This window comes from Silene latifolia, chromosome 7 (assembly GCF_048544455.1).
Source record: "Silene latifolia isolate original U9 population chromosome 7, ASM4854445v1, whole genome shotgun sequence".
NCBI classification, from domain to species: Eukaryota; Viridiplantae; Streptophyta; class Magnoliopsida; order Caryophyllales; family Caryophyllaceae; genus Silene; species Silene latifolia.
Genome location: NC_133532.1, coordinates 34,083,154 through 34,091,388, shown reverse-complemented (window position 1 = coordinate 34,091,388; position 8,235 = coordinate 34,083,154).

Genomic DNA, 8,235 nt, shown 5'->3' with positions numbered 1-8,235 from the left:
TGGCGAAATAAGTTTAAAAACAATATAATGAAATAGAGCGATTTTATACCTCTTCGTCATCTTCGAAACGATTGTTCTGAGTAAATATAATAATGATCTTCACTTGATTAGTGCGATTTTGCTTGATGTAATAAAATTTACGGAAAAAATTTATGGTTTAGTGAATTAACTGCCAAAGAAAAAGAAAGTGAAGCGGTTTTTAGAGGGAGAGACAAGCGTTTTAGAGAGAGAAAAGGAAGTGAAAATTTATGAGGAATAATGAATGTGTCGTTCTTATTATATCAGCGCGCCTACTTATATTTTTTTTTATTTTTTTTTTAAATTAAGACACGTGTCATAATCATGACGGTTGGATCAATAAGATCCAACGGTTCTTATTGATATGCTAGACTCATCTAAGATGCTAGACTCATGGGATGCTCACTCTATGTATATATATATATATATATATATATATATATATATATATATATATATATATATATATATATATATATATATATATATATATATATTCGATAGCATAAATAAGTATCTAGACAAACAAGTTGTTGACTTTTAAGCATAAATAAAAACCAATTTGAATGGGTGTCACTAGGGATGGCAACGGGCCGGATCTGGATAGGGTCCAATAGGATCCAGATCCAGATCCACGATGCAAAAGCGGGATCCAGATCCGACCCAGATCCGTGGGGTCCAAAATTGTCAGATCTAGATCCGGACCCTACGGATCCGGGTAGGATCCGGGTAACCTACGGGTCCCATGTATAAAATATTCAAAAATAAAAAATAAACATAAATTGAGGCAATTGGCAGTATAACATGAATCAGTGGCCAGTGGCCTATCTCACTTCATCAAATACTCTGTAGCTTTGTGAACAAAAGAGATAGAAATAAGCTTCATTTTTACAAACCTAATCTCGTAAGCTTCCTCAATTCATCTCATCTTCATTGTCAGATAAGCTTCAGTTTTACGAATCCAAAAGATTACAATTTTACAAATTAAAGTCTTACAAAATGAAAGTGCCACAATTAAAGTCTTATGAAATAGAGTACAACTCCATTACCTCCATTGTAAGATTGATATTTCTTACAAGCTTTGCATTTAGCCTTCATAATACCATCCACTGTGTCTACATCAAAGTACTTCCAAACAGGCGAAGTAAGTTTTTTACCTCCTAATCCAACCAAATTAGTTTTCATTTGTGTATTCTGAGTCGGAACAGGTTGAGTGGGGTTATTAGGTTGATCATCCGGAACAACAACAACATTTTCTACCTCACTGTCTAAATCATGTATAAGCACATTAACATTCCTAGTAGAATCACTAAGTACCTCATCTTCACTTGTCAACGGAGTAAGAAGAAAACTTTGATTGCCCAGCATCCATTCTGATTATTCAAGACAAACAAATGTAAGAGGGAAAACTTTATCACTCTAATTAATAATACATACATCCATTCTGATTATTCTAATCATAACAATAACAATCACGAAATTAACAAGAAACTAACAAACACGAAACTAGAAACTAACAACCCACAACAAAATAACAACAAAACTGATAATAATAGAACAAAATAACAACAAAACTGATAATAATAGAGAAATAAACGAGAATGTGTTAACTGGGAACTATCCTTTGAACCGGAGCTCGGAAATTCTCAAAAACAAGAACACCAAACTAATTGACACATATATAAGTGAAAGTACAATAACGAATACGGAGTAGCTCAAAACAATAAATTAGGTTTGCATTTAGCAAACACGAAATGTAAGAGACATTTTATCCCGGTACTTATTCATCCCCGTATATACCCCGACACTTATTCGTCGATCGGTGAAATTAACAAGACATTTTACAACAATCAATTTATTTATAAACAATAATTATCAACAATCATCCATTAAGAGAAACTGATGATGTAAAAAACATATATATTGTCTTATTAGTAGTTAAAGAACAATTATAGATTAATTATTACACCACCAAAATTAACAACATATTTTACAAATTAAAAAGTTACCTTCGATTCGTCGATCGTCGGAGATAGTTATGAGCTAGGTCTACCGTCGGGGGGAAGCATTCAGGCGTGAGATAAGGGAGGGTGTTTAGGCGGCGGGATAAGGGAGGGTGTTTAGGCGGCGAGATCTAGGTTTGACTGTTTGAGAAGGGATTTAGGTTAAAAAAGGGAGGGGTTAGGGGATGAAGAATAATGAGAGAACTGAGAATAGGAGTAGTAATAAGTAAATGGGTTTGGGCTTTGGGAGGGATTTACGCATAACACAAGTTAGAACTTTTTTTTATTTTCAAAAATAATATTAAAAACGGGTCTTAGGGTCGGATCCGGGTCTAGCCGACCAGATCCATATCCAGATCCGTTTTTAAACTCGTGGATCCAGATCCGATCCAGATCCGTAGGGTCCGAAATATAAGGATCCATATCCTATCTATCAGGGTAGGGTCTAACGGATCTGGACCGGATCCAGGATCCGTTGCCATCCCTAGGTGTCACTCGTGTTAACCTCTAACATCATTTGTTCCATTTCAGACTCTTCAACTGTATGGAAATAATTCTAATGAATCGTTTAATTTCCTCACTTGTGAAAATGGTAATTAATCCCCATAATTTTAGCCAATTGTGAGATTAAATCCCATAACTCACAATTGTAGTAATTAGGCCCCATAACTTTGGTAAAAAGTGAAATCTAACTTAATATCTCTTTTCAACTTAAATCCTATCATTAAATCATTTTATTATATAAATTCATTGTACACTAAATAATTATTAACATTTTAAAAGTATTTACTTAATTTATTAGCATAACTTATAGAATATTTTGAATATTTTTTACTAATTTTATTATAATTCACATACATATGAGAGTACGTTTACAAGTTTTCAATTTTATTTAATTCATTCAAATATTTCTTTCCAACAATATTTAATAAATTGCATACACAATTTTAAATTTTTTAGTTCAATTTTGGTTGAAAATAAAAAACTGGGTCTGTAATACCCGCCCTTTTTGGGACACATTGACGAGCATTGACTGACCTTGGGAGCAGTATTAGTCCTTAGGAATACGTACCAAAGTTATCTTGTGTTTTGAGTTATGGGTGGTACTCGATAGAGTAGAGGCTACTCGGTCGAGTAGCTTGGATACTCGATCGAGTAGAGGCCACTCGATCGAGTACGCTAGTTACTCGATCGAGTAGCGTCTTTTCAGCGAGGGTTTATAATCGTGTTTTCCTAAAACCGCAAATCATTTCCGCCTCTTTCTTCTAAACATAGATGTCGTCCCTTCCTCTTCCCTTCACCTTATGCCTTCCATGGGAGCCTTTGAAGGTCCTTGTGCCTTAGGAGTACCTAGCTTGAGTCGGGTAGCGGTCCTTTGCCAAGTTTCCTCATGTAGGTATGTCGTCATCATCATTCGTATCTTTGTTTTTCAGTTAGGGTTAGAATGGTAGTGATAGATGATTGTATTGTATGTATAGGTGTTGCTTGTTTGCTGGGTGTTGCGTGTATGGGCGTGGAATCGTCGCAGTCGCTTAAAGGTAGGTTCGCTTACTCAGTTTCTGTTGAATGTCTAGAGTGTCGGTTGTTGTGTGATGTAGTATTGTTGTTGTGACCGTATATTTGCGTATACATGGTTGTTGGCTGGTGTATGCTGGATGTCAGTTGTTGTTGTATTGCAGTTGTCTGTGATTGTTTGTCTGTGGTTCTCGAGGTACGTCCTCGGCTGAGTGGAGTCACTTGCGGGAGTGGCTTCACGCCCTAGTTTCGCCCTCCGTGGAACCCGCCACGAGAGGGGATGTGCACATTAATGGGATAGGGTTATCGCTCGAGATGATGAGCGGGGCTTAGGTGGGAACGGCTGCGGTCCCCCACTGGCAGGGCTGCTCCAGTGGACAGTCGGTGACAGAGATTGATTGGAGTGGGTGTGATTGTGTGGCTGGTGGTGTTTGTATTGTGTTGACAGTTGTTGTTGGTTTGTGTGTGTCCTGTCTCAGTTACTGACCTTGTGTGGTTGTCTTGTTTGTCTATGTGTCTGCCGTGATCCCTTATGGTGAGCAGTCGGTCTTAGCAGGTGTTGATGAGTTTGATAGCTAGAGTCCTGGCAGGGGTGTGTTGTCACGAGTTCTGGTAGAGATAATGAGTAGCTGACGAGTTGTACCTTTATTTCTATAGTTGGTTGTAATACTTGTAAATATAACTATAATTGTTCTTTTATCGACTTTTGATGATTACTTACCTCGGGCAACCGAGATGGTAATGTATTTATCTGCTAAGGAAGGTCTGGTTAAGGCTCTTTGGTATATGGGGGTGTTACAAAGGACCACATCCAGTTTGGTGGAGGGGAGTCGGAGATTACAGCGGGGTTTTCCACTCTTACGGGGTGGATGCGTTCACATGGGGAGCGCCTCAGTCTTACCCTTACGGCGGTTTGACCCCTTGGTATGTGAGGCCAGATGTTGGAGCCGGGGTTGATGCGGGTGTTGGTACGTTAAGAGCAGGCACCTCAGGCGGTGGTGGGTATGAGTATGATGCTATGGATGAGCAGCAGCAGCAGCAGGAATGATACCCCTTTCCTTTCTCTTGTTATGATCTTTGGTTGTGTTGGATGTTAGTAGTCTTTTTAGTTCGTACTTCTTACATTTGGTTTGTATGGATGGCCATAAGGCCGTATTTGTTTAGATTTAACTTATTTGCAGGATTTTGGGGGTCGGGTTGTGTGGACAGCGGGCCGCCCACGGGGACGCTTGGTGAGAAACGGGGAACAAGCGTTTGCATTTTGTATGGAGTCGCCACCAATTTTTATGGGAAATTGGAACCGTTCGAATACCTCATGTCATGTCAAGACACAAAGTAGTGACATGAACACTAAGCAATCGTTACCCTTAGCATTCTATGTCTAGAATGACTCTCGTGGATGCCAATGAACACGGGTGCTCACGGAGATCTGGAGTAAGGGGTGAGGGTACGTATTAGGAAGCTCTTTTGATCGAACACCTAATCCCGCCCGCCTCGATAGCGGCCTCTACTAATGATTAGGGAAGTTATTCGTACTTGATATATCGTCGATTATATGCATGCGATGCAACATCCAAGTTTTAATCCTAACATGTGAGAATTTAACTAAGTCGGTTGACAATTAATTAGCATACAATTGGGTCGAAATAGGAATTTAATGTTCATTTACATGTGAGAAACATACAAACAATAAAAATTACAATAATTACAACAAATATAAATTACAATAATGAAAATTACATTAATTACAATGGAATAGGCGATTTATGTCGAAAATACCGCTAAAACGGATAATTTGAGAAAAGAAATAAAAGAATAAAAGAATAAAATTAATGAAATAAACGAACAGGAATTAGCGTGATATTACAGGTAATAGTTAATTAATACGTAGCCTAATTAATTACGTCAAGGCAGAAAAGGAGTTCGAGGCGTAACTCATCTCGAACAGCGCAGCAGATCGCGCCCTCTCGGAAGAGGCGCAACAGATTCTTCGCGTGTCTGTTCCAAGGGTGACTTCTGGCTGTGAAGCCGGAACTGCAAATCGTTAATGTTAATTATTAATTTTATGGATCGATTAGATTATTGACTCGGATGAAAGTGATTTAATGCATTAATTATGTACGAACAAGTCATAAAAACAGTAAAACATGCATGAGACGATGCAAACGAATTAATTACATGAAGGAACGATGTTAATGAATGAGTCCTCTATTGAAATCAATTAACTAGGTTAAATATGACGATATATGACGAATATACAATGAATATGTGAATAAACAGATGCAAACTATATCAATGACGAATTCCAGAAACCCAATATGAACAAATTGAATCTCTAAAATCCGGGTTTGAATTTAATGACGAAAACCCGTAAATATTGGATTATTTAGGATTTAAGTCGGACTTATGATGATTAAAACAAGTTAATGATGATGATTAATATACATGTGATTATTAAACTATCATGTGAAAGAATTAAAGAACAAACAAATACAAATCAAATACGAACAAGAACGAATTACAGAGGACGAGGAAGAAGAAAAGAAGAAGGAACTGCGGCAGCCTCACGAAGAGGCGCAGCAGGAACTGCGCTCCTTCGATGAGGCGCAGCAGTTGCTGCGTCTTTTCTCGACGTTTGTCTACTGGAAATCCGAAAAAAACAGGTTTTAACAAAGGGTTTTAGAAATCGGTTTTAACGGTATTTTCGACATAAATCTTACAATGGTGATACGATAAATAAAAAATACAATAAATAAATAAGGATTATACACCCTCAGACTTACATGTTGACGGAACGAGATGAACTAAGATATCGACTAGTGAATGCTCGACGCGAATGCAAAGAGAGTGCCCTCGTAAGAGGAAAACGATTGATTAATTTAAGGTTGATTGAGTGTAGTTGGTCAAATTGGTCGGTCATGCAACGGAGAGGGCCTGGTACCGGAAGATCCGAGCTTACGTGGTCGGAAGTCCAAGCACGTAGGCGCCAATTAGTAAGAACGAAGTCTAGAATGCAAAGGGAGAAGAGAAGGGCGGACACTCGCGTGAGAAATATGAGGAACGAAAGCTCCTATTTATACTAATCACGTGAAGGAATATGGTTTCGGTGACTCTTTGGAAGTGAATCTCGGAAAGATATAAAAAAGATACGTAAATCATGCAAAGAAGGGCCTGGGAAGAGGCGCAGCAGTCACTGCGTCTCTTGGAAGAGGCGCAAAGACTGCTTCGTTGCGTCTATTCCCAGGAGGTTTCCTCCTGCTGAAGAAAGATTTCCGCGTTTGAGTTATGGTAGGACGGAAATAATTCGATTATCTTATGAATATTACGGGATATTATTTGCCAAAAGATAAAACTTATGAAATATGGAATAGAAATATCCTAACATTCCAAACATTCGACTTGGGATTTAACGATTATCGAAAAATGGAGACGGGTTTTGACCCGGACTCCGAATGTACTCTAATTACTGCCAAAACGACCGTATTAGGACGTAGATGACAACTAAGAGGTCGACATTAATATTTGAGCAAACACTTGACGATAATCTTACGAACTGTCACAAATCGTTCCACGAATCAAACATGCGGCCCAATCATCACCGGGTGGTTTGCGGGAGGTGCAGAAACGAGGTGTCTACAGAGCCCCCACTTTGACTGAGGCTTGGACAAGGCGAAAGTCAAAGTATAGCCATCAGGTCAATCGAAGATTACAACCTGATGACTATGGCGACGCGAGGCGGCTCAAGGGGTCTGAGCCAAGGACCTATCGTCGGGAACATTTTAGAGTCTGTCGACTTTCGGGGAGGGTCGTTTAAAGTCCATTAGACTACGTAAGGAAGCTCGCCAGACATAAGAAGAAATCATACCTAAGACTTAATCGAACTTCGCGGGGAAACAAGAAATATTGAAAGCAGCAGGACGTCGGTAGAAACTGCTGGGGAATCCGCTTGCGTCGGTCTCAAGCGAACTCTGGCGAAACTTGAGGTTGAATCTGCTTACGTCGGTCTCAAACAAACTCTTGCTGGGGAATATTGTGACGACTAGGAACATCTTGATCGTCGTGAAAGAAATCTTGAGTGAGCAGTACTGCAAAATACTACCGCGCCGGGGACAGACGACTAGGAACATCTTGATCGTCGTGAAAGAAATCTTGAGTGAGCAGTACTGCAAAATACTACTGCGTCGGATAAAATGACTTGAGCAATACTGCAAAATATTGCTGCGCGGGATAAAATGAATTTGGACAATACTGCAAAATACTGTCGCGCTGGATAAAACGGGGGCCGGAACGAAAGAAAATCGTCGAAACGGACCAAAAGAATATAATAGCGTTGAAGAAGAGGCGCACCAAAGATGAGCCCACTAATAACGAACTCATAACGAACTTTTGAAAATTCGTATGGAGGGAACACAAAGAAGAGGCGCAGCAAGAGCTGCGTCTCTTGGAAGAGGCGCAGCGCCTGCTGCGTCTTTTCCCCAATTTGGCTATTTCCGCGTAAAAACGCGAAATCAGAAGGATTATGTTTCATTATTTCGAAACTCAATTCCTTCAATTTCTCTCTCAAATCTTCACCATTTCCGCCGAGGTTTGATTCAAAAGCTTGCTTTAAACATGACTAATCGAGGTATGTGTCTTAATCTTACATTAATCATTTACATTTGTCGAATTTTGAGCCGCGAGAATTAGGGTTTTCGACCCT